This window comes from Condylura cristata, unplaced genomic scaffold (genome assembly GCF_000260355.1).
Source record: "Condylura cristata isolate star-nosed mole 26May11 unplaced genomic scaffold, ConCri1.0 scaffold00030, whole genome shotgun sequence".
Lineage (NCBI taxonomy): Eukaryota > Metazoa > Chordata > Mammalia > Eulipotyphla > Talpidae > Condylura > Condylura cristata.
Genome location: NW_004567131.1, coordinates 26,926,823 through 26,941,557, shown reverse-complemented (window position 1 = coordinate 26,941,557; position 14,735 = coordinate 26,926,823). Strand labels below are relative to the sequence as shown.

Genomic DNA, 14,735 nt, shown 5'->3' with positions numbered 1-14,735 from the left:
AGGGACTGGGTGGGTGATGGGTAGTGTTGCTATATAAGATTTCATAAGAATTCAAGCATTCTGGACTCTATCCTTTTCATCTTTAGCTTGTGGGTTTTAGAGATAGGTGTTACTGTTCCTGAGACTGCTTAAATTTTATAGACTGTGAAGGTCAGCTGCAAACCGTTTAGAAGTCTACAGTAGATCATTTTATTCATTGGAATCCTGAGAACAAAGATGTTTTGAATAGCCTCTGTCTCTAACACACAGCCCGCCCCCCAGCTGCTAAAGCTGTGAGGGGCAGATTGAATTGCTGCACTTATGGAATAATCAATAATTCTTCTTTCTTTTTGACTTTATCATGATTTATTTTGATTGCCCCTCAAGATTATCACTCCAGCAGCAATATATTATAAAAAAAACTTTTATTAATCTCTTGATACTGTAACCTAATTATCACCTAATTAGATCTATACTCAAGTGAGCAGATTGGTAGTGACCTTTATGGTTTAATACTTTTTGATGGTTTAATTTGTGAATCTTTGGTATTGGCTTCCAGGTTATTATTTTTGCTGAATGCTGCATGATGGGCATTAGAATTATCTACTATTAGCTGGGAGTGAGTAAGTAAAGCATAATTTCTTTATTTAACAATGCATAAGGTAATTTTTGATACTTCTGCTCGTGTGGTATTATAAAACAATCTTAGAAAGCACATAATAATTATATCAATAATTAAAAATTGTTAAGTATTTAAATGTGCCAATCATTGTGTTAAGTGTTTCACATCTGTTTATCTAATTTAATCCTCACTGTGATCCTATTAAGGACCATTATTGTGCCAGTTTCACAGATACAGAAACTGAGAGGTACATTTGGAGGCTGAATAGGTTGCCCATGTTACACAGGAATTGGAGCTGGAGTTTGAATCTGGCCAGTCTGACCAGTTTGAATCTGGCCAGTCTGACCAGTTGAGTGCCATAGCACTTAACTACTCTGCTGTACACAGTTGGATGCCTTCTGTTTTATATATAACATACCGCTAAGATTTCTACCCATACAGTTCTCCCATGTCATTCCCTACTAGAAGAATCTGTGTACACAGGCAGGATTTTCCATTTCTAATAAAATTCCATCTTTAGTTTTAGTGATTGCCTGCCAGATGGTTTCTTATGAAACATTTTTAGCTTTTAGCATTTTGATCTTCAGGTAAGAAGACTGTGTCTTCACTATTTTGTACATATGCTTTAAATTTGGGGAAGTCAATATTTTGTACTGTAAAATGTACTGGGAAAGATGAACAGTTAAAGTATGCATATTTTAGTTTGGATTATCTTATAATTTTGAGGGCATTTGATGTTGATTTTAGATGCATTGAAATTAATGTTTATTCACTACATATGCAAATGGGTACAGTACCTGGTGCAGAAAAAATTTCATTCAGAATTTAAATTTAACCGTAGAATTTAAAAAAGGGTTGTTGAATTAAGTTTTTCACTTTGTTTTGTCTTTCAAGTCATTTTATACCAGTGTTATTGGGATATACTTGACTTACTAAGCTTTTGCTGAACACTAATTTTTTGGAGCTCAATTTCTAAATCCATGAAATAATCTTATAACAGGTTGCTATTTTATTGTCATTTGGGATTACATGCTCATTTTGAATTTTGACAAACTGAATTTTAATTAACTGAAGTGAATTACATGTCTTTGAAGTGACATAATTAATAGTGATTCATTTTTCTTACAGAAAGAGGGGATTAGGAGGTGGGTAGCTAGCTATTTAATAAAGTAATTTGGTTTATTTTATATGAAATGTTAACCTTTGCATTTTTTTATGCAAGCAGCATTTGCCTTGGATTGATTTTAATCTTCTGCAAACCTAGCATATTTAATCATAGTTTTGGAATAAGTAATGAGTTTGAAGTATACGTATAAAGTTATTTAGAAGTTTTTTTAAATCTTGGGTAAGGAGGTAATACCCAGAAAGCCAAGGAGGGAGTACTACTTAATTCTTTATAGTGGCTATGATACTGAATATTGAAATAGGGTGACTGGACAACCTGAAGCAGACCTGCCTACTCGAAAACATGCTTCAGTGTGGTGAAAAGATGGCGAAGGCAAAAGGTGCATCATAGTGCCCAGCACTGTGCTGGGCATCTTGTGTATGCATGTGAATTCAACTTCTAATGCTAACTGTTAAGTAGTATATTTACTTTCTTCCCGAGCTTAAGATCATTTTTCCTTCTATTTTTATTTGACCTCTAGTTGTGAGTCTTTATCTTCTTTTCCTTTTTCTCTTTCTCTCTCTCTCTTTTTGTCATTATGCTACCTAATTCTAGTGGTTGCATACATTTCACGGATTGGTATTTTATAATTTATTAACTTGTTCCTTATTGATTAATATGTATCATATTTCAAGTTTTCTGAGGTTCTTAGCACACTCATTATAAAAATAGACTAATTCTAACACATGCATTATTAAAATTGAACATTACCATCTTCATTTTTAATATATAAAGAGTAGTGTGGTGTTTTGTCTTTTTACTTTTCTTTTTTTTTTTGCTCACTATTCTTCCCTAAAGAAGAGACATTCCGAGGTTGTAGAAAGTTTTTTGGAAGGAGAAATTAATGAATTCTGTTGGAATCCTGATGTTTGTATGTGTAAATATATTGGCATCTTTTCTCACTTTTTTTGAGATTGTGTGCATAGTATTGGTTTTCTCTCACTTCTAACTCCATTCTCTGACTTTCTGTCATCTCTGTTACTCTCAGCTTTTCTGTTTCTCTCTGACTCGAGTCTTTGCCCTTCCCTGTGATGACAAAGCCCCTGGCGGGGACCCCTGACTTTTCCCTGGGCGCCATCTCTCCTCCTCCTTCCCTAGAATCCTGCGTGTCCCTAACAGTCGGTCTATCCCATCTTGGAGACCCATTATCTCCCTGACAGGATTTCTAATGCATAGGGTCACATGTCAGCTCTCCTCTTGAAGGTTTTTTTGGTAAGTATTTGGTTTATGATCACAGTAATAGCGTGCAATGACTTTCCCATAGATTGTACTTTATTTTATGTTGTATAGGTGCTAGTTTTTTCCTTACCACTATCCTTTATATCCCTTTGATCCTTTTTCTCTCCTCTTCCTCTTCACCTCAGAAACCTTACTTCATTTATTAGTATCCATTAGATTTTATAAGCATTTTACTTTGTCAAATTGTTCACTATGTAAAACTTGTTTTACTACACATAATTCCTTTGAACTCTTTTCATTTCACTGTAAATGACATTTTGTCTTTCCCATGGTAGAATGATATGCTAATGGTGTGGATCTACTCCTCTGTTAGTGGGCACTTATGTTGTTTCTGTGACCTAACTATTGTAAATAATGGTGCAGGAAACATTGTAGAGCACACAATTTTTTGAGGTGATTGTTTCATGTACCAATTTAGATAAATGCCCAAGAGTGGGATTGCAGGACACATGGTATTTCCACTTTTATCTTTTTTTTTTTTTAAAGATTTATTTATTTAATCATACAGAACTGGGGTGCAGGCCAGAGGTGCAGGGCTGATGAGAGGATTCACCAGACAGAGTGGGGAGCAGAACAGGCAGATCAACGAAATATGCCGCTGAGGGGAGCAGCAGGCGGGTCAGGAGAGGTCTGCTGTGCCATGTGGTCACCTCTGGGCTGGTTGGGGATTGAACTCATGCTGAAGTTCTTAGCTTCTTAGTGCTGTGCTTTAACTTGCTGCGCTACCAGGGAGGGCCTATCATTTTTTTTTTTTTAAGATTTATTTATTTACGCATAAGACCTAGGATACAGGCCACAGGTGCTGGGGCGGTGACAGGGTTCACCCACCAGAGACAGAGTGGGGAGCAGAATAGGCAGTTTGAGGAAGTATGCTGCTGAGGGGAGCAGCTGGCAAGACAGGAGAGGACTACTGTGCCATATGGACCACCTCTAGGGCTGGGGATTGAATTTGTGCTGAGGCGGCTCTAGCTAGCTTGCAGTGCTGCACCCTATCTTTTTAAGGTAAGTCCAGATTGCTTTCCACAATGGCTGCACCAGTTTCTACTCCCACTAACAGTATAAGAAGGCTCCTCTTTCTCCTATGTTCCCCTAAAGTAGGTCATGCACAAGGTGCTCTGTCTGTACCCCTTATTTATCTCCAAAGACAGAGGGATGCCAAGAGGAATCTGATAGACCTTGCTAAGTTTTTCCCAGTTTACTATTCTTAGCTTATACTTCGTTTTGTCGTATTTTTCCTTGAATCTCTATTCTTCAAACCTACTCTAAAAACACTTGGGTTTAATCTTTTTTTTTTAGGTCTTCATTTCCATACAAAGTCTTAAAACTTACACAAATGTACATGCTTTTCTTTTGTCTACCTGTTTTTTGTTCCAGACACCCAATCAAGAACTTCGAAGGGTAGAAGGAAAAAAATATTTTCCTCACCTACAGTTTATGGTGAACAGGTGGGGTGTCTGGTGATATCCAACTCACTCTGGAGCCTGTAGAAGGGGTTTTGGGAAAACTGATGAGTTGGTGAAAAATAAGAATTCTTACCAAAGTCAGTTTTCCTGGAGAGAGGCCCAGATCTGTATTGCCCAGTCAGGAGAAGAAAGTAAAAAGTTCTCTTTATCCCTTCTTTTCTAAATTCAGGTTAGTAGGAGAAAAACAATTATACAAATTAATACTTTCAATTGTGACTAGTGAAATTGTTTCTCCTTCCAGGGACAGTGATGGTTCTCCAGTGTGTCTTATTCTTGCTGAGAGTTTGTCTTGTCTTCCTACCTGCTGGAGCTGGAAGGTTATTGGTTTTGAGGACCACTTGTATGAAATAGAAAAAGGAGTTTGGCTCTGCTGGGATATTTACTGTGTGTTCCATTTGAAACCAGTAAGATATTTGAAAGGAGTTTTTTTTATAAAAGAACCCAGTGGTTAAAAGTTGGACTGATTGGAAGCTGAATGCTCAGAGCTTGATATGAGCTTTTTTTTCTTTTTGTTTTAGGTCCTCTCTATTTTCTCTACTTAGTCCTCCTATGGAAATGGCTAAACCAACTGAAATTCCCTTCTCGAACCCCTGCTGACTACATGTTCTGCCAACTCTGTTTACTTTTCTTCTTGTTGGCCTATTTTGCTGAGGATAATTTTGAACTTCACTGGCTTCTTTGTGAAACTTAAGACCTCCTCAAATTGGCTCTTCTAAGACCTCTTTCTTCCTGTTGCTGCTTCTCTTCCTTCCTCCTTTTGCCACTTTCAAGATTCCATTCAGTGCCCTTGAATTCTTTCACATACCCCATTTCAAGCCTCTTCCCCTTCCACACAGACCTCTGCCTATCTCAGCCAGACCTTTTTCCATTCCAGCCTCTCAGTCACTTGAACTTTAGTCTTTCTGCTCTCGGGCTGAAAAGGGAAAAAGGCTAATTAGAAAGATGGAAGATTTTAATCACTCACATGCACTCGGGAGACATCCAGACAGCTGTTAAATGTCTTCATAGTCACTTGCCTAAAATGTAGTTTACAGACTCCATACGATTACATATCAAGACAAAAAAACTTAAAGCTTTGTTTTCTCCACAAATTTTGATAAATAATTAGAACTTGCATATTGAGTAGGTAACCTCAACTTGTACTATTTCCCATAAGCACAGTTCAGATAAAAAATATAAAGTGGGTAAAAACAGCAAGCTTGTCTTACTGTATTTTTCTAGAACATGGCTGAGATTATAGAATGAAAGCTATAAAATCTGTTTGCCTCTGTCTGTACTTTCATGTATCTATATGTCTATGAAGGTGTGTTATGTATATGTGATATTTTTCTATTTCTGGATATTACCAAATTAATTTATAAATTCCTTAAAGGAGTTCTAGTCAAATTGGCTAAGAGATAAATGACCACTTATATAAATTAAGATGCCTAAGAAACTAGGCTATACTTTTTTTTTTTTTACCTAGGCTATACTTTTAAAAAGTTAATGTGATCTGAAATGATCATTGGTAAACAAATCTGTTTCTAAGTTTGTTGGTAAAAATAAAAACAAGTCTGTTGGGCCCTCCCTTGTGGTGCAGTGGGTTAGGATGCAGCACTGCAAGCTAGCCACAGCCACTTCAGTGCAAGTTCGATTCCCTACTCCAGAGGTGAGCCACAAGGCACAGCAGATCTCTTCTGCCTTGCCAGCTACTTTCCTCAGCAGTGTACTTCATGGATGTGCCTATTCTGCTCCCCACTCTGTCTCTGGTGAATCCTGTTGTTATAGGACACCAAATCTGTTCCAGGACAGGGGGAGAGGGACACCCCTGAAGCCCCAAAACCTGCCTGCTCTAAGTGGGTTCTGCCATCCGCCGCAACAAGACAAAACACATAAAGCTTTAATGAAAAGACACTTTAATACAGTGAATATACAATCTGGAATACAAAGGATATAACTTCTAAATCAAACACCTGAAGTTACCCATCCCCTTGTGGGCAAAAGTCAACCCAAAAGGGGTTGGCCCAAAGCAAGGCCTGAAAGCTGCCACTAGACTAAAGCACCTTCTGGCCGGGACCCATGGAAAAGGGTCAGAAATAGCCAGACAAGTCTGAGAGCAAAAGAGCAAAATCAAAATCAGTATAAACACTGCCATAGTCACCTCCCTGCAGGTCTCTCACCCACGTCTGCCTTAGCAAGTCCAGGGTCAGGAAACAAGCCCGGTTTCTTCATCACATGCCTGCTGCTCCTTGTGGCTTCCTCAGGTCTCCTTCTGGTCCATCCTGCTTCATTCTCTCCTTCTTCTCTGCTCAGCTGCACCCTCCTTCCGGGTGGGGCAGGGAACCTGGAACTTCCCTTTTTCCTAGGGACCACCCTGTTACACTGTCACCACCCCTGTATCTGTGGCCTGTACCCCAGTTTTGTATTCATAAATAAATAAATCTTAAAAAAGAAACAAGTATGTTCAGAGTTTGCCGTTAAACTTAATTCAGGCATACAATTTTTTTTTTCCACCTAGGCTTACTTGTCAAACAATCTTATCTCTACTAGATATTTAAGGTTATTGAAACTATAAATCTAACCTAAGAACAAAAATGTACAATTTAAATGAATCACTTGATGTATGTTAAGCATAGGAAAAAAGAAGACAAGGGATTTAGGTTCTTTGTAGCATTTTTCATACTTGTTTGGCTTCACCAAGAAAAATTACCTATGATGATGACTAGCTTTGTTTAATGTCTTATGAATAACTTGTAAGTAATTGAAGCATAATTATAAGAACAAGTGAACAGTTCAACAATACCAAAGCTTTATAATTGTCTACTAAGAATAGTTTCTAAAAGCATTTTGTTACTGCAAAACTTTAAAGCTACTCTCAGTTAAATGATGGATATTCATTGAATAGATCATTCAAGTCAAGATAAGATACTGAAGCATTAATTGCTAAACATAAGTTCTATCTACTTTTGGATTCTTAAATGTTACAGACCAACAGAGATTTTGCCACATTGAAAAATTGTTCTTTGCCACATTGAAAAATTGTAATAAGGGGAAATGCATCCCTTCAGAAAATTTGAAATGGTATATTCCTAAGTAACATACTATACAATGTTAGAATGCCACAGTTCATAATTGACTAATTCCTAGTTTTCACTGGAAATTTATACTTCTTATAAATTATGAATTTTAAGGTTTTGTCTAACATGGATTTTATGTGTAGTCAAGCTTCTAAAATGTACTAGATTTATTTATAAGTTAAAAAAAAGATGGGCTTTAAAAGTGTGTTGTTGCACATTTGACATGATAAAATTTTGTTGAATTTTTGGTTAGTTCTGATTAAGAAATTGTAAAAGGACCTCTTTTTCTTTTATGTAATTTGTCTGAGGGAGGGACCAGGATTTTTAGGTCACATCTTAAAGAGTTTCTGTGCTTCTGTTGTCTTTATCAAGTCTTTAATTACTTAAAAACAGATCATTTCAGTGTTGAAAGAGTTAAGGGTTTATTCACAGCTGTGCACTTGCCTTTAAAATCTTTTGTCACTCTGAGTAAATAGATAGCTAAGTATTATAATGATCTGTGATCTTTTTTAAGCCAATCTTCAGGCCTTTTGACATTTTTGACAAATGTCTCCAAATCAAATTCTGAATAAGTCTTTTTCACTTCAAATTTACTTTCTAGAGGATCACTGGAAAAATGTCACCTTATAAAAGAGAGATGTTAAACTAATTAGGTAGGGGTTATTTGATTTATTTTAAATTGTGTGGGGAGCATTGTCAAATAGGAAGTGAAGATAAGCCTTCGTTAGTTATGTGTTTGGTAATATGTTGGTAATGTAAGGTTTTTAGAAATTGTATGAAGTCCACAGAAATTGGTCAGTACTCTTGGTTTCATGGTATGTTCAGCATCATTTTTGTCATCATTCCAGTTATTTTGTTAAAATATTGTCACTGAAATAACCACATTCTTTGTCAATCACATGAGTCTAAGTTGTGTTAGGTCTTTAGCCAGAGTAGTTTTAAAGTCTTTTGTCATTCATAGACAGTTTTTTTACTCCTGATCCTTCTCTGAAAGTATTTACAACCAGCTACAGGCAAGAATACTACTTGATGGCATCACTTGAATAACTGAGACCTTGCCCCGGGACTAAGAGACTTCCCCAGAACTAATGAAGAAGTTGATGGAGTCAATAAACTGCTAACCCAAGATCAAGCAGAAAAAGAATTAATTACATGAGACTGAATGAACTAGTGTTTCCCAGATTTAAGGAAACCTTTAGTTAATGTTAGGTTCTCTATAACTGAAAGCAATTTGATGCAGTATAGCTGTGTGAATAAAGATGGAACACTTTTCTCACTCCTGGAGCCTTCCAGAAGTGAGAAACTTAGTGAATATTTTTATTTTAATGACAGTATAGTAATTTGCATAAGTCTAAGATCTATTTTGCATAAGTCCATCAGCACCTATTTTCTTTGTAATGGAATATAATTGAAAATATTGGTTATATTATTTAGACTTTAATTGGAAGGTCATATTTGAGAAGGATATAGAAAATTAGATGTAACTGGGTAGCTTTGAGATAATAAAGGTGACTTATGAAGCCAATGCTTATAAAACACTCTTGGGGGAAAACAAAACAAAACTGGGAACTGACTTAAAGAGTTCCCAGCTTGATAGGTGAGTAAGGAAGGTCACTTTCTGGCAGGACCAGGAACCTTAAAATATATCAGGAACCCCAGGAAAAGAGCAATTCAGGGAAATCTATTGATACTGAAGGCAAAATCTGGTGACAAGGTCTGAGTTGACTTTTTAAAAGTCAAATTTTGAAAATGTTCACAAAGCAGACTTTAATATCTATATGGCCAATCATTGTTCTTGCTGCATGTTATGTAAATAACCATGCCAAATTCAGTGAACCTAGGCATTTGCAAGCAGAGTAGTCTTTTATTACGTATGGTAGAAATGGATGTGACTACAGAGGAAAACAATGTTTCAGCAGAAAACATTATTATAGCACACTTTGTGGGCATTAAATTTTAGCCCTGCTTATTGTCTTGATGGTTTTGTTACCTGCTTATAAATGGGACTGGATTCTGAATTCTAGTTTCTTCCAGTACCTGGTTACAACTCTTGAAATTTACCATCTTTTTCCATCTTTTTGACTTGAAATCAATGATACTAAAATTCCTTGAATCTACAACTTTTAAGTTGAAACTGGATGACTTGATTTAAACTTCAGAGAAATCAACCGCAAGAAATTATGAGAAAGAGAAACTTTGTACCTGTTGCTCTGTAGCCACTCAGAAATACCGTTGGAACATCTGATTGCTTTTCCAGAGACATACAAATAGCAAACCAGGAAACACCATTAGATTGCCACTGACCTTACTCCACCATCTAATGATGCATCAGCCCAACTTTTAGAAGTTGTGACTGAATACTCTCTGGACATAGCAACTGAGTTTATAGCTCATTCTACCCACTTTGCTTTTCTTTTTGTTTCCATAGAAATACTCCTTATTAAATGCCTGATTGCTCATATCACAGAGAGATATATTAGGAGGGCTTCTGAGTTATTCCACTGCCACCTGAAGTGAGACATAACTGTTTATGTGGACTGAATTATTTCCAGGACTAACAGCTGGTATTGTGAGCTCTGGGACATTCTGCCAATTAAGTTTCTAGATTACGAAGCTTCTCAGGGAAGTATAGGGGAATGACAGGGTTCAGGACATGCTACATTATTAAAACATGGCACCTTGGCACAATGCCTATTTTCAGCAGAAGGAATGTGAGAAATGGCAGGTTCAGAGGGACTTTCCTAACTTCTCTTGAAGCAGGTTTTCATGTGAGAGGTGCCCTCCATATGCCTGGAGGAAGGGAGCATCCTTCTCTCCAAAGGTGGAGGGTTACCAAGAAGAATAAGAACAGACATTCCTTGCCAAGTCTCTTCCAGTTCACCACTCTGAGCTCACATCCTTTTTGTCCTATCATATTTTTCCATGACTCTCCACCCAGTTTTAGACACTTTTTTGGTCTTCATTTCCTCTTGAATGCTTGTGTCACAAAAACTTACATTAAGTAAATTTGTATATTCTTATTTTGTTAATCTGTCTTTGCTCTAGAAGCCCCGCTGAGAACTTAGTAGTAAAAGTATTTTCCCTCTCCTTCAAGAAGCATCAAATTACTTCCAAAATAATTTTGAAAACCCCTTCTACTGGAGGCTTTTATTGACTGCCTTCCTGAGTAAGAGAAATAAGTCTGAAAATCAGTGTATTAATGGGACATTAAATATTGTTTTCTGCTGAATATCTTCTGAGATAGACAGGAGACAAGGATTATTTGCTCTGAGCATGGAATGCTACATATAAAGCTCAGATGAGCGCCCACTGGAAGATTTATAGCATTGAGACTGAAATTACTGTGAACATGTCAAAACTTACTTGTATTGGAATTTTGCAAAGTTTATTATGAGGACTTAATCTTCTTCAAGGACCCCAGTAATCTTCAAAGAGACTATTAACTGAACTTCACCAGTTCTCTTTAAATTTTGGCTCAAAAATAGTCTTAATTTTTTTAATGAATATTAAAATGTTGTCTGTATTAATTTTTACTTTCCTTAGTGAGTGATAAACCGTAGGGGGCATCTAGAAGTAGAAAATAACTTTAGAGCAGTGTATATTATATCCTTTTTTCTTTCATACAACCCTATAACATGATTTGCTACATAAGAAGTAAGTAGTTTTCTTTATTCAAACACTGTTTAAAAGAGTATTTTAACGGAAAAGATGCTTAACCCATATTTTTTTAATAGACTAAGATTAATGTTTTGTTAAGTTATTATTTCTGTAGCAGGCTGGGTTAATTTAATATTTTTGGCTGTGGTTTTCAGTTAGTGCTAATAGAAAGGATGAGCATTTGAAGGGAAACAATTGCTTGCTTTGTAAGTGGTGATGTTGAGTAATGACTAAGTACATTCATTTGCACAGCCAATATAAACTCCAGACAGATTTTTCTGTGCTTTTCCCTCAAGTGAGTCATGTGATTTGGTATTTATCACCAACTTGAATATCTCAAGTCTTACAAATCACATAACTTGGCCATGAAATCAAGCAGCTGTTTCAAAGGACTTTCTGCAAGTTGATCTTATTTTGGGGACATTGCAGTGAAAAGAAGATTGTGAAATTTGTGTTTGGATATTAGAACTTTCCCCCCTTCTCTTTTGCCTTCTTTACAGTGAATTTTTTTTTGAACAGAATAACTTCAATTATTTATATGTACATGTCATGCAGTTGCCAAATTCTTTACAAAAATTACCTCCCTTCATTATTACAATGTTGCTGTGAATCAGGTACCATTACTATATACTGATAAAAGGAACATTAAAAAGGGAACTTTTGGGTTCCAGGCACAGAGAACCTAAGTAGTTATCAGACACCTGAACAACAGTTCTTAATCTTCTATCATATTATGTGTCCCATTGAATATATTCCGTTTCAGGTTTGAAATAGGAGGTTCTTTTTAGGTCAAGCCATCACCACATGACAGTAGCAGTAAGGCTGATGTATCTGCAGAAACATCAGGTGTCTCAGGGCTCCAACATTTAGGTGTAGGGTAGATAACTCCCCTAATGTACGCAGTAGAGTTGTTGAAAGAATCGGAGACATAGCTGAAGATGGAATGAAGACATATATTTTGGCTCTCCATGGATGATTCAGCATTTCAAGGTGAAATGAATATGGGAAATGTTGCCAATTCCCATTCACTTAATTTTAATGTAAGTATTTCTGAGGTAGACTTCCCCATATTGTTCTTGCCATCAGCAGAGTTATAATAGATCATAATATTTTATAAAACCAAATAGCACATGTGATGTTTTAATGAACTGTCTTTCAGAGATGACAGTAAATCATCTGTGAGATGATAGCATTTGCGTTTTATTTAGCTCTTATTTTTGTCTTCCTATTTTAGGAGTAATGGGGAATGATCCTAATTCCTAAAGAATGATATCTAAATTTGTGAAAAACCCACCACAGGTGATATGGTCACGTGTATCATTGGATTTAGATGCCAGAAGCTTTTGACATATGTTTGTTATGAAATTTGTTCCTGGGTCCTTTCCTTTTCTGTTAGATACATAGTGAGAGTCTATAGAATCTTTAATATGCTGACTTATAATTATACTAATGTGAAATGCTTCTCTGATGATTTCCTTTTAAGAACTGAGTTGTGTCAACATTGAAATTTTAGCCTCAGTTGGTGAGAGCTACCACTTCATCTAAAGTACATATGCATACATGTGTGGCGCTGTGAATTACAGTTGAGCAGTGACATGTAGGAAATGGGTAGATTTTGTCAGAGGCAGTAACTTTATTTTTGGATCATAAAGATTAAATTCTTTAAAAAAATATGTGAATGCCCATGATGTACGTAGAACTATGCTTGATGTTGTATAGAATTATAGCCATAAATTGTTAGCTCTTATCATTAAAGACCCTGCAACCGATAGTTGCTGCCACTGAGAGAGATAATATCACAGGAGCAAGAGCTTAAAGAAAATTTTGTGAGTATCATGACCTATACTGGAAGATTCCGGTAGAAGAGACAGGTGTCGAGGAGGATATTCAGTAGAGGAAGCTCGAATGAAGATGGGAAATTGCAGGATGTGAATTGCAGGACCAGTTTGGTTGCAGTATATTTGGCATCTGTCAGGGAGTAGGGGAAAATAAAATTGGGGATAGGATTTGCAGGACATTAAGTGTCATCACAGAGCAGACTCTAAATCCAAGGAACAATGAAATGACTGATCATTCATTTGATAATCAATTGAGTAACAATTGTGTGCTAAGTACCAACAAGAAAATATAGCAGTGTTTATAAGAGGACAGGTCTGAGAGGGTCTAAACTTCTAGAGTTAAGTTTTGACTTACTGCTTGATGACTTAGTGACCTTGTACTAGTTTCTGGACCCTCTATGATAGTTTGTAGTTGGTCTGTGATAATATATCAGTCAAATAGTAAAGGCTCTCTTTTACAAATTTTTCTAATGTCTAAGATCTTAATAGCTGTTATAAGAACTTAGGTTTTTGATTATAAAATGTATAGAAAACATTTTCACTAATAAAAATTCAGTATTTCAATTAGTAGTTTTTTAGTTGAGACTTTAAAATGAGGATTTTTTTAAGCTAATTTTGATTTCTCTTGGATAATATTGGATTATACTTTTAAGTTAAATTTAAAGTTAAAATAACTGTTTTTAAAATTAAAAATATAAGTTTAAATCTCAGTATGTTAAAATTGAATCCCCAAAGTTGTCTAAGAAGTCGTAGTTAAGCAAACAATCTTGTTACCTATCCTACAGCTGGGAGGGTTGGATTATGTTTGACAAACTCCCCTACCCCCTTGGCAACACCAGATGGAGTAGGGAAAGATTTCCACAAAGACAAGGTAGATGGATGTTTGTTTTGTCATTGCTATTGTTTTCTTTATCAGGAAGGAGAGTTAGGAAAGCATGCCAGACAGACAAATTACAGCTTTCCTTGCCTATTATAGACATAGTGGGGGGTAGATATCCTTGATAGTATATGAGATTAGATTTTTAGTGAAGTGGTGAGATCGTGGAGATGAACTCATGTTAGTGAGGTAAAAGAATGGGTATTAACTAGCTCTGCCAGCCGGCCTTCTTTTTTTTGTCCAAGGATACCTTCATGGGCTCTGATCTTCGGTTAATTGGCTTTAATATTGGACATCACAGAGCTACCCTCTAGTATTCTGTTATTACCGTAAACTACCTTTTTTGATCTCATCAGTTTTGAACAGTTCAGTTATATATTCACTTAGTTACATATGTGTGACAAGATGTGCTGAGTGTGGGAAAGGGGTTGACCTGAGGAAAAGAGAATAAGAAAGGCCCAGGCCCCTGGCTATGATTGCTTTTTACCATTTGTATTCCTTTAGTTGCTGATTGCTTCCCTCACATGACCACTACTGTCATGACTGTATGAAACTCTGACATAGTCAATGATTTATAAGGCTTCCATTTCACATGTTATGAATTGAATTCTAAATTCACCTGACAGAAATCAGATAATTTTTCTCAGAGACCCTTAGTGGACTAGCATTGGAACCAGAAAATTGTTTGTGTTACTTTCATCAAGAAATGTAGCTTTTCTTAATCGATTTTCCCACGAGTAAAGTGGGGATAATCATTTTTGCTGTAATTTGTTGCAATGGAACTTAAACGCAATGCTGAGAGAAGCCACTTTATAAAATTCTAAAAAGTTGTTTAAGGC

At 36.2% G+C, this 14,735-nt stretch overlaps 1 protein-coding gene across 8 annotated transcripts in view; it reads left to right on the top strand.

Moving 5' to 3' along the window:
• The window catches only part of DISP1 (dispatched homolog 1 (Drosophila)), a 141,633-nt gene that overhangs the window by 6,776 nt on the left and 120,122 nt on the right, over positions 1-14,735 (top strand). For 4 of the 8 annotated variants that reach the window (XM_012731382.1, XM_012731378.1, XM_012731380.1 and 1 more), the window contains exon 2: positions 539-602. The exons of the other annotated variants lie outside the window; for them this stretch is intronic. The gene's annotated coding sequence lies outside the window, so the exon portion shown is untranslated. The remainder of the gene's footprint in view (positions 1-538; positions 603-14,735) is intronic. 8 annotated transcript variants of the gene reach the window in all.